The sequence below is a fragment of the Nipponia nippon genome, unplaced genomic scaffold (genome assembly GCF_047370975.1).
Source record: "Nipponia nippon isolate SJK-2023a ecotype South Korea unplaced genomic scaffold, ASM4737097v1 scaffold_9, whole genome shotgun sequence".
Classification (NCBI taxonomy): domain Eukaryota; kingdom Metazoa; phylum Chordata; class Aves; order Pelecaniformes; family Threskiornithidae; genus Nipponia; species Nipponia nippon.
In genome coordinates, this window is record NW_028262413.1 from 10,875,750 (window position 1) to 10,892,707 (window position 16,958).

The following is a 16,958-nucleotide window of genomic DNA, read 5'->3' on the forward strand; positions in this document are numbered from 1 at the left end:
TCTTTTAATGATGGATCGGTTATTTGCCTCACACGAATTACTTTGCATAACAGAGCTGGCCCTCACTGAATTCATCAGAGGTAAAGACCATAACACGTACCCAGCCAGTATCAAACCTGTCAAATGCCCAATCAAATGATGAGAGGCCATCTCACTGACGCTGAGAGCCAGGAGATCAAACGCTGCCGCCTGTTTTATACTCGCCAGATCTTCCCGTTTCTTAAAATAGCTCTCCGTGCCTCAATGCCAGCCTTAACCATTTTATGTCTGTGTTACCACTCTCATTTTGAAACTTGACCTCACCTAATTAAAGTAATGAGAGGGAATATCCCTTCCCCGAGCTCCGCGGAGCCACCGCTGTAGGTGTAGGGCTCACGGGACCGCTCGCTGGCATCTCCGCGAAGCCAAAACCACCAGACCCGTTACTTTCCAGGACTCCTACGCCACTCGCGTGGGTCTGCCTGGCACAGCGAGGTCCTCGGGAAAGGCTGGCGGTTCTCCCACGGCTGGCGAACGCCAATTTCCACCGCCCCCCGCCGTGACCCGTCGGCTGCTCCGGCTCCTTCACCTCGAGTCAGGGCGGCCCTGGCAGCTCCCCCGCCCCGCCGCCTTCCCGCCCTCGGCCCCCGCCGCCGCCCCTCACCGGCGGCCCGCACTCCTCTCCCTTACCTGACGAGCAAGTGATACTCCTGGTCATGGTCATGTGAAAATATTTTCGAGGTATCCTTTAACAGCCTTTAAATATTGAAGCCTAAAAACAATATTTGCTGTTTTACCTTTGAAGCTTTAACAAAAGCTTTGTTTTAGCATTTACCTCGGTGTGCAATAAGAGTTAATAATCAAATCCGTCCCAACCCCCACAAATGTTAAACAAAAAGATAAAAGAAATGCAAATAGCTATTGTCATGGAAAGTTAAAGTACCTGTCTGTATTTTTAAGTGAAAACTATTATCTCTATCAATCAAAATTTAAGAATACAATAGCACTAATCACACAAGGTGCTTTGACTGAGGTACTTTTCCTCAGAAAAAGTTTTTTTTTTTTTTTTAACTGGTGCATAAAAGTAATACACTTACAATTAGATATGGTATTTGTAATTTTGTTATTAAAAACCCTCAGCAGTCTTATTGTTAATAAATGCCTCTGCGTCTGTAGGCTGATTTGTACCCAAGAAGACCAAAGTCCCTACATATTTTAATAAGGTTGATGAAATTTTATTCAGATTCTCACACTTTCCAACATGTGGTGGAACAGCACACTCTTCTGTTTGAGAGGAGTTACTCAAACGAAGGAAATAGTTAATTGGTAACCAAAACTACTACTTCTGGCCTCGCTGCACATTTTCCACATTTCTCCAAATGCTGTCTGTACTACAACCGTCTGCTTTGAAGATGTGCCCTTTGTCATCTTTTCTTTAATTTTTGATACCAATTCCCTCTCGTTGGACTCTGAGGTTCTCCTACTACAGCTTACATTACATATACAGTATATACATTGTGCAGGCACACCGCACCGATTTTCTCGAAAGTCATTTTTAAAACTAATTTGTCCAGACTGAATCAGAAACCGAGCTGCACAGTTAATAAGTGCAAGAGCAAGCCACAGTAATTACACCTATACTAAAAGAAAGAGCCCGAGATTAAAATACCTATAAGTAAATAGTTAAGCCAGGATGCCATTATGCAAACTCTGCTCTCAGGGAGGGATGTCTCCCACGCTGAGGAGCAATAGGACTGTCATTTTTTCCCCCTGCAATATCAGGTTTCCTACTCTACAGTTCTGGTACTCTGCATCATGGCTAACATCTCTAGTGTGCTATTAATATCAATGAAGAGACGATTCAATTTCCACATAAGAAAAACCTTCCTATTACAGCGCAGACATTCTAGTGAGGACCCTTGCTAAGGAAACAATAAAGACCAGAGGGGTGGGGTGGGGGGTGTCCCCCCCTCCTTTTTTTTTTTTTTTTTTTCCTGCTGCTTTGGCAGTTCTGCATTGCACACTGTTTGAAAGCTTTTAGCTAACAATGGAAGCCTTATCTTCAGGATAGTTACAAAACAGGATTTGTTAGTACAAAGAATAACAACACCGAACTCATTCTACACCCCCCCCCCCCCCGCAAATACCTGCCTATTGCAATACAGCATGCAGTACTTTATTCGGAAGTATATTCCAGAAACACCTGTATTCTTGATCTAATTCCCTGCATCAAACTCCCTCAGCAGACCAGGTTTGCTTAAAGAGGTTTGGACAATTAAAAACAAACAAACATTTTGTGCATTTATAAAATGGAACAGAAACAAAAGTACCTTATTCTACCGGAGTGCAAACTTACCCATTAATGAGGAAGAAAAAGGCCGAGAGCTGTACAGTAATTCCCAACCAACTGCAGAAAAGTTGAGAGTTTGAAAACACTAAAGCACTTTTGACTATCCAGCCTTTCTGTGCTTCAACACTGGCTGCAGTGTAAGGAAGGACTGAAGGTATGTGGTCTAAACACAACAAAAGCCACTGCCTTACTCTAGATTAAATATGCAGGAAGAGGCCCCTTTGCATAAACACAAACACTCAGCAAATGAGTAACTGGCTCAAATCAGACGCCTGCTGTGCATTCTACCTGTCCTGATCTCTGACAAGCTACACAGCTTGTTTAAGGGGATAGGAGCTACAAAATCAAATCAAATCATAGCGCTAAATGCTTTGCTCGTATAATAGTAAATAACAACAGCACCAACAACTCAATGCCAAACGTTCATTTCTAATCTAAGCATTGCTCTGGCAAAGAGCTGAATCGTCTACTATGCCCGCTTTGGCTCAGCCACCCATCTCGCCAGAGCAGAAGAAACACAACCAAACACCACCTGTAAAATTCATTTTCATTAACTGTACTGAAACCAAATACATTCCTGGCCTGGTCTTTTCTTGACGAGGATTTAAAATTAATACAGAGACTTCTGGTTGAGTTGACAGATTAAATCTGAATTTGCTTGTACTGTCCCTGTTTTGTTTACTATATAAAAGACATTCCACATGCAGACCTCTTGTAGCTGTTCTGAATCACTACGTAATGCACACCTATTTACTAGTTTATTTGGGGAAAAGGAAGACATTTCTGAAGTTTCCCTTAAAAACATTATTTTCAAAATATTACTCTCATAAAACAACCCCTCCAAACTATATTTACTTCAAAAAACAACTGAATTAAAGACTGTGATAACCACCAAGCACCTCTAAGCATTTATTATTATAATTGAATATACATAATTATATACTGTGATTTACTCTTGCTTCTACAGAAATAAATTATTTTTCAGTCTCGTTTATCCTCCCATACCAGAAATAGAATGAAGCAGCACAATTTTAAAGCAATTGGAATTCACCAGTGTCCCTTCCTAACTTAAGGAGTCAAATCACATTGACCTCTTATTGTGAGTCCTAGCTACATGTTGGTTTTGGTAATTTAATTATTTTTTAATAACTTGCAGTATTAAATGATTGCCATTGAAACACAAACAAGATTATACTCCTCTGCCTTACTCTCCTGTGCTCCAGACTACAGGGTAATGTGGACGACACAACTGCGTCCGGCACCGAAATTTCATTCTGAAAGAGCACTTACACGCAGGCAGGCACAGGAAGATTTGGGCTTTAAAAGATGCAACACACATTTACTGGTTCTCCAGCACATGCCACAGATTATTTCAAAGGATACTGGATGTAATTCACAGTGTTTATGCGGATCAAGCGTGTTCAGTTCCACCGAGCACCCGTACAGTATGGAGGGGAGTTTTTACTTCTCCTCGGATAAACTCACCATGTTAAAGCACGGCAAAATTGCTAACGTGAGCTAGTCCAGCCTAACAGAATAAAAATCCTCCACAAAAGAATCCTGCAAGAAATTTTAGAGCCCCTGTATCATTCACTATTTTTGCATTGAAATGACCTTCCAAAATAAGGTGTCAGATAATACGGCTCACACAGATGATAGTGATCTAACCTTGATGCAAATAAACCATAGAACAAAATTTAATCAGTATATCACTGTGTAAAAGCCTTTGTCCATCCCAATGGAGCTTCTAATGACTGTTTTGGCAGTTCTGGCTGGTAGTTATGCCTCCCTGCTCATATATATCTCATACTGGTTGAGCAAGCTAATGGAACTGCTGTTAGTGGAATCCAATATTAATACCCTGCATCGTGCAAAACTGGATGCAACTGAATATATTATACAATTACAGGTAGTATCTAATTCCATAGGTATTAGATACTGGGCTCTAAATTAATATTTTAATAGAGAAAGTGAAATAAATACTACATTTCAGGTAAGATATCTATGAACTCTGGATCTGCCACCAGCCTTCCTGCTGTAAGCCTACTCTATCCTCACACAGAACAGACATAGGACCCTGACAAAAACTGGCAGGCAAGCTTTAGATGCTGAGTGACACATAGTGATGCACAGAGTCAAAGATGTCATCTTCATGCAAGCTCCACTAGTTATGAGCCTGAGAGAAAAATGAAACAAAAAAAAAAAAAAAACAAACAAAAAATAAAGGGGGGGTGGTGTATGAGAGTGGAGCGAGACCTCCAGAAAATAAACAGGGTGTACAGTTTCAAAGGCTACAGACACAGACATTTCATTGTTCAAGCCAATTATCAGTGGAAAATAATAACAACAGATGGATTCAGAGTCACTGACTTTTCATATGCACTTCATCTCTGCACAACAGATGATGAAATGCGAGAGCTATCTCGGAAAGGCAAAACATCTTTCAGTAAAAGAACTCTATACTCCAGATGGGGACCTTCTAAGGCAGCTGATTATCTTCTTATAATGTTGTAAGATAGACTTACTAAAACATTTCAAGAACTGATCAGATAGGATGAGCACAATGGCATCATTATGAGGAGTAAGTTGCTCCAGCCTCAGACTTGCGACTAAACTAGTCAGAGATTTCAGTAGGGTCAGAGCCATTTTTGCATCAAGTACCGGTTCCGAAAAAAGGGCCCGAAGCTGCTGCTGGCAGCCTGGGCAAAACATGGGGGTCGGCTTTGTCTGGAGAGGGGACGCAGGCGTGGAGCCACCGAGGCAGCCGCTGCATGAATCGGTCCCCAATAAAAGTCCTGCCGCCGCGAGCGAGGCGAGCCCCCTCGCCTTCTGCAAGCACGCCGTTTCACACGGGGACAAAGGCAGAGGACAAAACATATTTACAAGCACGACTGTTTCCACTATAATTGCTAGACATAGAAAGACCTCGTCATCCAGGGGCCTACAGCAATGTAAATTAGGAGTAACCTCAGCTGAGTCAATAGAGTTACACCCATGAAAACCGGTGCGAGGCACAAATAAGACAAATTCTTTCTTACAAAGCCTTTACAAAAACTCATCTTTTTATGGGAAATAAAAATTTGCTTTCAAAGGGAAATAACAAATACATGTAAATTTTGGTGGTTCCGGTGATAAGCAGTTCCAACAAATGTCACAAACACCCAGCGAAGAACCACCTACCTAGCACAACCTTCTCCCACTCAACCTGAATACCACAGAGTACGTGTTTTTGATCACATGAATCAGGTATACCACAATCTCAAAACTTAAAAAAAAAAGTAGTGGAAAAATTAGCTCATTAATCTTTAAGACAACATTTCTTTAATGGAAGAATACTACATAAGTAGCGCATTAAAACGAACTGGTTGCCATTTCCACAGTTTCTTCTCCAAAACACTGCAAGGAAAATTTAAAAAACGACCCGCTCTGTAAATCAATATCGCATACCGAGGGGCAGCAATACACAACACACGCACTGAACTTGCGCCTACTGCTAGTTTATTTCACAAGTTACAAAATATTTCATAAGTAGAGGGCTGTTGGCTTCACAAACGCGAAGGGAGGAGATGAGTTTGCGGGCACAAAGCACAGCGTTTCCTCTCTTTGTGAAGTACTTTGTCAAAAGTAAATTCACAGGGGAACATACGAGCAAAGAGTAAATTTTGCCCAGGGCAAAATTCTGCAACTGCTTTAAGAAGCAAACAAGAACACAAAAGATGTGTAATACAACCATCTGGCTCTACTCATGCTATATCAATAATCCCCAAAATTTATCCCCACCCCCTTAATCAACCCACACTGATGCCACAAAACCAAATGGCATCACTTATGCTTCCTGCCCATCACATTTTGAAATGATATTTAATATGCATACAGTACATATTTGCATGTTAATCAATTTCTTTAAGCAAAAAATATTTTTGCCTCTTGAGCTATTAGTTCTGCTTTTGCTACTTATTCACACTGGGATCTCTAAAACCACCAAGAAAGTCCTTGTGGTAAAGACACTCTCATATCGACACGGCGTCTCAGGTATCAGGATAACGTACCGGTCAAAATTTCAATCTCTTCTTCTCTCTAGTTTTGTGTCACAGTGTGAAAATAGCAGAGGGTGAATAATAACGTGCCAGCAAAATTAGCTGTTCAAGAAACATGGGTAAGCGATCCGTTTTGAACTCAAGCTTGGATGTGTTTCTAAGCATTGCCCTACTTGGAATGCAGGGAAGGAATTACGGAAGGGAAGTAGGATATCCTTCGTGTCTTTTCCATCTAGGATTTCCAATATTTGCACCAATTATTTCAGGCTACCCCCCATCCAGGAGCCAGCCTGCTTGTGAAGGAGGAGGAGAACTCCTCCTGGATGGGGATGGAGGACGAGCCTCCAACATGCGGTGGCCACACAAACGCTCTCCCTTCCCACCCTAAGCCCATGGTGGGAGACCACCCCGGGACAGACAGACAGACAGACAGCCATGTGAAATGACCAAAAGGGCGGCCCCACGATTGTTTGGGGTTGGCTTCGTTCTTGAGGGAAAATCACCCGCGTAACCATCGTGATTCATACCGCGAGCATGCGACGTGAAACCGGTACCAAAAACAACACTTCAAAGACGGTCTCTCTCCGGCGCTTTGGCGACTGACAGCTATGGCCCCGGGAGCTGACTCAGAGCTCTTATTCTTAATCGACTTTTCTGCAACAACATACCCTGGCCCAAACCCTGCCTCTCCCCATGGCCGCGTCTGGCCGGCTGCACCCTCCCCGTGCCCGACAGCTGCCTGGCAGGACGCACGCCATGGCGTGGATGGTGCCCCACGGCCGGCAGCGCGTCTTGTCCTCCTGTAGCCTGAACATATGGTTGTTACGTAGGGGAAGGTGAAATACAAGCCCTGAGCACTCATGGCATAGGTGGAAATGTTTTGCAACTATTTTCTTTGGAAATAAGCATATGTATAATGGTTATGTCTGATCCCGCATCCAGACTATCAACCTGAGATCACAAACACTTTGTTAATTTTTTTTTTTTTTTAAATCCATTTTTGGATTGCTTCTGCCATTTCTACGGCTTGACTTGTACGGCCTCTTTGTAAGAATTGAAAACAGTCTCCCACAAACACAGGAATGGGCAAATGGTTTAGAGAGCTAATCCACACCTGGGCTACGTAAAAGGGGCTCATATTTTCCAAACAGAAACACAACCCCTTTTATATACGAACCAGATTTTGGATCCAAATGCTAAACCCTTCACCACATCCTACGTGGGGCTCTGCAGCGGTCAAGGGGAGCAGTGGTGGGTGGCGGCTGCGCCGGCATTTCTGCGGGAGCACCAGCTCCATCGCGATGGCGAGCCACGGACAAGGAGTCGTGACCTTGGACCTGGATGCGAATGGCAGACCCGTCCCCGGTTACACCACGGGTAACGCAGGGTAATCCCCATCCCGCGCACGCCTCTTACAGAAGAATCTGGCCCTGTCTTGTTACTCTTGTTAGAAAAATGAAGGCTGTGACAGAAAATAGCTGAGAACTACATCTCGCCGATGCCAAAATACAATAATAACATGTTCAAAGATTTAATTTAGAAGACTACAAAGTCTAGCTCATACATCATAACACCTTGAAATAACACTTTAAGGTCAAATCCTGTGCATTTTTGGAAACCACCAAAACATAATGAAGTTTTACTTAAACACAGCATTTACATTTATAATGCATTTCAGATTCTTCAAGTAAGCTAGACCACATGCTAGGAAAATGTACTTCCCACAACATACAAATTAAGTCATATACAGCCTTCCCTCCACAGACTGAACAGCCACTGGCACAAATGGAAGTCCTGTGTATGGATCAAAGGCAGCATGTGGACCTCAGAATATGTTGGGGTTTTGGTTTTTTTTAATTGGCAAAACATCAAATCCCACTAGTAGTTTATTTTTGTTGCCTTCCTTGCCCCTTTTCTACCTCTCCCACTTATTTCACAACGGAACATTTTTAAACCACTAGAAATCTTTGTGGCAAAGATGATGTCATACTGACACAAGATCAGGTGTGAGGTATGGTATGAATAAATACTTATCCGCAACCACATTTAATTTTCAATGGTTGGGCATCAAGAGACAAAGAAGTTCTTATGCAGACATATTAACTGAGGATTTAATTTTAAACGGTCTGCATTTACAAGAGCAGGAACAACGCAACGTGCAAGCCTAGAAGGAAAAAAAAAACACCAAAAAACCCCGCCTTGCACCTTCCTTCTTGTTTTTGGGAAAGCAATGCACAGCCCTAAAACTTATTGCTCTTCACAGTAATAAATACCTGGTGCTCGATTACTTCGTCTTTTAAGTCACTGATACCACGTAGGATAATTGTACTTTACACACTGGTAATAAAAACTCTCCGTATGAAAATAAATATGTATTTTACAGTAATCAAGCAGGAACTAATTTTGTACTTTTTCACAAGTAGCCATTTACTTTGGCACTGAATGGTAATGTGTAGTAGAGAATGCAGTATATGCTTTAACCCAAGAAAAATTAGACTTGAAAATTAATACACAGTGAAAGACAAATTTAAAGCAGCCTTCTTGTGTTCTGACATAAGAATATAAAAATGACACGAGCAACTAAAGATTAGTTTACATACTTTTCAATCACAGCTGCCGCTCAGTAACCACAATACCTTTAAAATGACATTCTACCGAAACAGATACAATTTGGCTGCAACAGCGGCTAGATACAGTTAACGTGAAATTAAAAGGGCATTTTTTATTTACACACTTCATACAGCACTGAGCCCCAGCACAATTACAACGGAAAGATTTTTAGTGTGATTAATTTAGAAATAATCTAGTGATAAATAGAGTGCATTGCAAGTGATTCTGCCGAGCAAATTTTTATCACCAGCCTTAGATGTCAAAACATAGTTTCAGGGACAGAGAAAGAACGAGTCACATCTTCGTGGTTAATATTTAATTGGGTGCTAAAGATTCCTCCTAAGGACCTCTGAACCATCACTGGCAGCCCCACAAGATGTCCCTATCTGGGAAACAGATACCAACCCTTTCTGTATAAACTAAAATAACATTAAATTTAATCAAACCATTCAATTAATAAATCACTTCAGGGCTTGGGCTGCAATGTCCACTGTTTAATTACATAATTTTAAAAATATTTGCACACTGCAACCACTAAGATTGGCTCTGAGGTTTCATAATACACACTTAACACTTGAGTTGGAGAACAAATTTATTTAATAAATGCAGAGCTAAGTGCAATAATGCCGCTCCACTCAAACTGCAAAATCACTTAGCATATCCTGCGAGAAAAAGCAAATAAACTTTTCCCCCGTTTGAATGCACGTCACTGCTACCGCTGGCTCTGGCAGAAGCCACCTCCTTTCGCCTGCATTTGTGCCGTCGGTGGGTCGCCCGGGCCCCGGGAGGGGGTGGGAGAGCCAGGGTCCCCCTCCCGCGGCACAGAGCATCCCTCCGCTCAGCCTGCACGCTGCATCCCTGGCCTCCCTCTCCTTGCCCTCAGCTTCCATCCCTCCCTCCAAACTTTTCCCCCTTTCCCCCCACCCGAGATGCTCTTCTGCTCTCTTCTCTGCTGCTTTCTGGGTCTCCCCAGCCTCCATCACCATGCTCCAGTTCTTCCCATTCCCTCTTTGAGCTCCTGCCCCGAGTTTCCCCCACCTGCTCTCTTTCTCACTGCCATTTGAGATAGCTGTGGTGAAAAAAAGCTACTTGGGGGAGAAAAAAAGAGAAAAAAAGAAAAAAAAAACCACAGGACAGAGGGAAGGGGCTGGGGAGGAGAGAGAGGGAAAGAAAACAGTTTAATAAGGCCAAGCAGAACTACACAATTTCCAACAACAGCAAGAGATGCTCCTGAGCACCAGGATAAAAAATAAAAGCCACAGACCAAGTGTATTACTTGAAGTGGGATTCAGGGTCTGGGATGGGTGTAACGCCTGTATCCCAGGACAGAAGAAAACCGTGTTGCTGCCATACGTAACTAGGTGTGACAACGCGGGAGAGGTTGAAATACCTATGGACCAAGCGGTGGCCTTAAATGAAGGGGAAAAAAAGCAAAGCTAAGGGTTTGTCACAGCTTAGAGGCACAGCTGCGTGCACTCATACAGACTTTGCATTCATTCATATAGAGCACAGCTTTCAGGTCCTGTGGTTCCAGCATGATTTTTGGATGAAAGTTGAGCCTCAAAAATAAATAAGTCTATATTTGGCCTGCCCTGGATTCGAGAAGTTCTCAATAGTACTTTGCATAGAAACAATCTGAATTAATACAGGTTAAGTTTTTGAGACTATAATATTCTTTACCCAGCCAATGGATGCACCTCTAAAATTCACTGCCCTGACAAATAGTAGAGCTCTTGAAAGTCGGCTTGTATTAGTTTTATGGATCTATTCTACTGCTTAAATCAGGTCTCATTAAAATTACCATCCACACAAGTTCTCCCACTGGGAAATCTACACGCCAGAGCTACTCCAGTTCCGCAGGCAGTGCTCGGAGCGGGTTGCATATTGCAAAATAGCCGCGGACACGGCACGGGGGGAGGACGGGGGGAAGAACAAGAGGACTTCAGGACAGCAAACAAGTTACTCCTTAGCCTCCTCTGATTTTAATCAGTGCAACTTTTGCTCCAGTCGTGCACCTGCATCCATGAAAAGAAATACTATTGCCAGAAATTAAACCAGGGGTGGTGGTGTAAAGAAGTGTCCATCGGAAAGCCAAATCCGCTCTCAAACATCCATTTTAGTGTTGGAATGGCAGGCTAAATATGCAAACACTGCACCTGACAACTTACACTAAAGCATATGATCTGCACACTGCTCCTCCAGTTTAATTTTTAATAGTAACAGTACTTAAATCTCAACATTAATGTATTAATGTTCAAATGAATACAATTAAAGGCATCTCTATTCTCTAGTGCTAACAACCAGGAAGATCTGTCCACCTTTCATATTTGCGGGGATTATTACAAATATATTCTGTAGCCGTTGTTTTGGCAAAGAAGCAAAAACCTTTGCCTTTTAAATATAAAGTAACAGGAATAATGAATAATATATCTTCTGATTTTTTGTTCTGCCATGATATATATATAATGATATATAAAATGTTCATTTATTATTATCACACATCCTAGGAAGCAGACATGCAAAATTACTTTTTTTTTTTGTCTTATAAGGGTCATTTATCATACGGAACGTCCTCCAAATAGGTAGTCCTAAAATCTCAATTTACAAAGACATTTTTTAAAGATGAATTCTTCAAACAGGGCTGCTCTCCTGATGGTTAAAATAAAAACTTTATGATATTGAAATAGCTGGATTTAAGGAGGGAGAAGTGCTCTGCATTTTCTTTTAGAAGTTCCTGCCCCAGCAAATTAATGTCTGCCTATTATTTGTACCTAAATCTTGCCACATTTATTAGTAACAAAAGCACTGTGTGACCCTCTTTAGGCCAAGTTCTGAAAAGAAAAGCATTTACTAAAAGGGCATTAATTTTTATCATAGCATCTGTGATCTTTGGGTGGGGAAAGGAAACACCATAGAAAAAAAAAAGTCTGTATATACAAACTATCAGTCAGATTTTAACACTTATGCAGAATAATGCAAAGCTTTATTTCTTTTTTATGTTAGCAGTTTTTTTTTTTTTGCATTCCATTTTTCAATATGTAAAATGACAAAATGCAAAAACAAAAACACAAAAATGTGCTTGTTAGGGCTGGCCTAGTTTTTTGAAACATGCACAAAAAAATAAAACCCACTCAAAAGATCTTATTTTAATATGTAATAGAAGAATCTGGCAAACATTAGCCAGAATAAGTCTAGCCAGCGAACACAGACTAACATACTAGTCTGCTGCTGCGAAGCAAAATGGAAATTTGGTCGTCTTCTTCCAACACACAAGAGCAGCATCTTCCACCTGAAGAGCACCGAAGGAACGCGGTGCAGGCATCTGCGCGGGGCTGTGGCTGCCCAAGCAAACACCGTGCTCCTGCTCAGCTCCTTGGTGCTCACACCAACACCTAATCACCTCATTTGCAAATGGAGTCCCCTCAGTTGTCCCATCTCCAATCTCTCCTTTGCCAAAAGATGGGGTTGGTAAAAATAAGTCAAGAGTAAACATGTGCCTTTTCCCCAGAGCTTCGTCCACGCTCACTCCAGTATCAGCCGCTGTGATCTGGGTGAGAAAGACCCAGCAAAAGCCAAGCAGAAGCACGATGCTCTTTTCACAAATTTTGTTTGTACCCAAAATCTACTCCAAGTCTTGCAGCTTTGAAGCGGTACCCAGAGAAAGAGTCAGACATAAAACTACCTCCGGGGGGGGGGGGGGGGGAGCTAAAGAAAAAGGGAACGGGAGAGCTGGAGTCAGCACGGCTAAAGACTCTGATGAGGAGGGAGGTAGAGAGGGAGGACAACTACAAAGCGCTTAATTATAAACCCCAAAATGTTAGAAAACCAATCTCACGCTAACGATTTCCGTATTTTGGGATTACCTACGGATGAGGAAGGTTCAGCTTAATCAGCTATCTGTGCGAACGGATCCCCAATGTGCCGGAGCCGAACTCAATGGACAATCCTATTAGAGTGGAAAGAGCCCGTGAAACGCCCTTGAGAAACATGGCTAATGCCACAAACACTGAGGAAACAACCGTTAATAAATTCTTCCATTTTCAGGCTTAGGAGGCAAAGGGCAAATGTTGAAAGAAGTAGAAGATGGGAAGGGCACGGCTACGCTTTATAAAAAGCCCATTTCATGTGTCACACCTTCCTGAGGCAGGTCTTACTCCTCAGATTAAAAACATCATTTTTAACCCACTAAAATAAGCCTCCTAAGAGGGAAACAAGTACATCTCTTCTTTAAGCCACCTAAACTTAAGATGTCTCTCTCTCTTCCAGGATAGGAGACAATAGAAGGAAAGTCTCTATAAAGAGAGAAAATAGAGAGTCTCTACACAAAAAGTCTCTATAAAAAAGCTTGCAAAATGTATGAATTCAGGTATCAGAGGCACTCTGTAAAGCTCCTCTTCGGGCCTTCTCTTTTTGATCAATGCCATCCCACAGGACAAAAGCTGCTCCCACATCCGACTGCGGCACACTGGAGATTTACTTGGACTGTCTCTACCTAGTGTTTACCCAGGAAACATACCATGGACCACCACATGTGGAAGAAGTCGCTAGCAGAAATAACTTGGGGCTGGATAGCCCTCCCAAAACTGGGTGACACACTGAGACAGACATGAGCTTGACAACTGCTGGAAGACCCAACCTCAACCTGCCACCCTTTAGCCACAGCCTGCATCAGGTGCTGTTGGGACACAGGGTCAGGAGAAGGTCCACGTGGTGGGACGAGACCCGAGGAGCTCAGCACTGCCACCGTTATCAGCCATAAGCAGCCGCCCAGACTTCAAAGGCCTGCCAACTATACCGCAGGGCCCAGTCCTACCAGCATCTTATCCATCCTTACCACTTAAAACACATTTATCACCATGTGCACAAGGACTCCAGAGCATCCCCACCGTCCCCAAAGAACCAAGCCTGGCTGCTCTCCTACCTGGGTTTGATCCAGGCGCTCGCGCTGCGCACACATTTTATTCTCTCTCTCTCTCCCTCCTTGAAGCTGTGGCAACTGAAATCTATTATGATGTCAAAAGGTAGCTGACAACATAAAATGTATCCCGCTGAGTTGATGCCGCATGCTGCTAAATTTACAACAACATAAGTATCATAAAAATTATAAGAACTGCAAATTAACCACTGATTTTTTAGTTCAGTGACATAAATAACAGTAAAGATCTGGAAAACTTCCAAACATCTTTACAACTGTTTAATTTGTCAAAATCTATCAAGTGTATTTCAACCACAAACCTGTCCTCTGCAGCGCATTAGTTTTCACGTACTTACACTGGCATCAAAGGCAACAAAAATAAAGCTTATATAATTACTGTATTCTGATGCACCTTTCCAGACATGCATTTATTTCTGCTTTTCTTCCTCTGTACTTCTTTGTTGACACTAACAGTCGGCAATGTTTTTAAAACATTCACGCTAAAAAAGAAAAAAAATCATTACTGCTTCCCATCCCTCCCAGGTTTGCCTGGGATACTGAAGAAGGCACATCGCTTTGTTTGCTGATTTGACCAGTTTTCCACTCACGTGTTGCGCATACCTCGCAATGCTTGCGTCAAACCCTTTTATTTACTTTTTAATTTGTGCACCAAGCTGCTTTTCCAGCAGCTGCAAGAGAGCAGGCAAGAGTAACAAAAATAATAAATTTTATAGGTTCTATTGCTTTTCTTGGGGGGGATGAAGCTCATTTTTATATAGCTATTTATTTTGTACGGTTAAATATCAATTATTGTCTTTTCTAAGACACAGATTTACTAAATACAGTACACTTCTTTCACAACCATTGTAAGATTAACTAAATTTGAAGTCCAAACATGTTGAATTGATGGTGCACAAAGTTAGGGTCTTTCTGAAAAATAATACAAAACGTATTTCTATTGTTTGACTACTCAGGGGCTGCGAAGCTTCCTAAGCCCTCGATGTTCAGCCTGCTAAGAGCGCTTTGGCCATTGCACCAACACCACGGCGGACGGCTTGCCAGCACAGGCCCCAGCACAAAACAACGCAGGCAACACGGTTCTGCCTTTTGCAGAAAGAACCGGCCAAGATCTTTCATGTTATATTTGTTGCCCTACCCACAGGTTCACACCAAGAGAATTCATACACAACTCCAGCTGCTGCAAGGTAGTCGTTTCATGCAAAAAAGAAAAAAAAGTTCAGGTAGGCACTGAGAACCAACAAGACTTTTCTGTCCTTCTTTTTTGCTTTTAAAAAGGCTTCTCGTGGTACAGAGAAGGGCTTCTCCCTTCAAGCTGGCTCCGTTTTCTTCAGGAGCCGTTTTGTGCTTTTCCTATACTTCAAATGTGAACTATTACAGGAACCAATTAAACCTTCTTAAATAGGAGAAACTAATAAATCCCTCCCTCTAATAACACTGAAGTGCAGCTTGTGAGTGACTGAACAGAGAAAACACACTTGGTGCAGCTCCACGGGCAAAAAAGCCCATTGCAGAGGTGGGGGGTTCACGAAGACGTGGTTACCAAACTATTCATGTGTGCTCACGCCTGGCCTCAAAGCTTCAGCTGGCTCAAGAGCTGACAGCCGACATGCGCATCGAGTTGTCCCCATGATCCCAACCAGCCAAGGTTCGGTGGCTCCATCGCTTGCGGACCATAAGGGCAACGTGGCTCTGTCCCCCAGGCTGGTGGGCAGGGCGGCACAGCATGTTTTCCGAAGGAGGGTAATACGTGCTGCGATGTGTTGTACCACACCGATTTCAAGACCAAGTCTCAACCACATTGGCTACCCGTATGGAAGCGGGAAGGGAAGTTGAAGGACCGTGTTTGACACGACAGGTTAAACTCAGCCCCCCACCCTCAGTAAACCATACAGTAAATCTTTTTACACTTTAAAAGCAAAATAGAATTGCTTACCGTTTGTCTTTAAAAAATAGGATTTATGCTTAAAATACAGCAAAACAGCTCAGAACATAGTGCAGCTCTAAAAATTAAGCATCCAGATACACAAAGAATTTTTAAATTAATTTTCCCACTGTGTTGTTTGCAAGAGCAGTACACTTAAACGGCCACAACTCATTCAGTGACACCCAGAGGCACCATGCAAGCGCTATAGAATGGTGTAAGTAATTCAAAGTTCTTTGATTAAATCTAACATAATTGCACATAACTGGAAAAAAATCACAGCAAGTTGGCTTTGCATATTGCATTGCATAAATCAGAAGCGATTCCCACAAAATCTATCCTTTCCAGACTATTTTATCTAAGCAACACATAGCTGTTACAACAATTTTTGAGTGATTTTGATTCTCGTTGTGGTATAATGAGTAATGAAGAAAGCACGTTTTTTATTCTGGTTTGCACTGATGAGATGTGTTTCTTCTTTCACTAAACCCTCGGTGACTCAGTTCTGCCGCTTCACAACAATGAGTTCTCATGTTTCCCTCTACATAGAAAAAAATAAGTCTTCAACTATCCCGTTCCCAGCTCACGATGAAGGGAAGACCTTGAGAGCTCCTATAATTCATGCTGCTCATTGCAGAGTAAGACCCTACACCAAGGCGTCGTGCTAACTGAGCGCCCAGACCCAGACATTAGCACCACAAAACTTCCTGAAGACGAAAGAGCCACAAAACTGAGTTTTCTACAGCGAAAAGGAGGGCTTCAATGTGAGCTCAAGGAACATGTCTCACTAGATGCAGGAGAAGATGGGCTTGGTCAGGGTGACTTCCCTCAAAACTCAAAAGCTTAGCAACAGGCTTCTGCAACCATCTTCCTCTGACGTTCCCAGGAAGGGCAACCACAAAAACTGCTTCTTGCATTGAAAAGAGAACAGGCCTTTTTCTGTGCTCTGCACCAGATTTTCAGACTTAAGTTTCTCTTTCCAGTAACACACGATGCAAAGGCTTTGTGCTACGTGGGGCCTAATATTTTCAGGCCTGGAGACTTAATTACGTTCTACTCTAATTGGCACATAGTACTAAAGTATAAATATGAATAACATTAACAAAAAATCCCCCCCGATTGAGA

The 16,958-nt window shown here is 42.4% G+C and overlaps 1 protein-coding gene across 17 annotated transcripts in view; it reads right to left on the minus strand.

Moving 5' to 3' along the window:
• The window catches only part of FOXP1 (forkhead box P1), a 392,835-nt gene that overhangs the window by 231,588 nt on the left and 144,289 nt on the right, over positions 1-16,958 (minus strand). The window contains exons 1-2 of one of the 17 annotated variants that reach the window (XM_087743182.1): positions 2,336-2,667; positions 670-751 (exon numbers count right to left, since the gene is read on the minus strand). The exons of the other annotated variants lie outside the window; for them this stretch is intronic. The gene's annotated coding sequence lies outside the window, so the exon portion shown is untranslated. Of the gene's footprint in view, positions 1-669; positions 752-2,335; positions 2,668-16,958 lie in introns of those variants that run through there. 17 annotated transcript variants of the gene reach the window in all.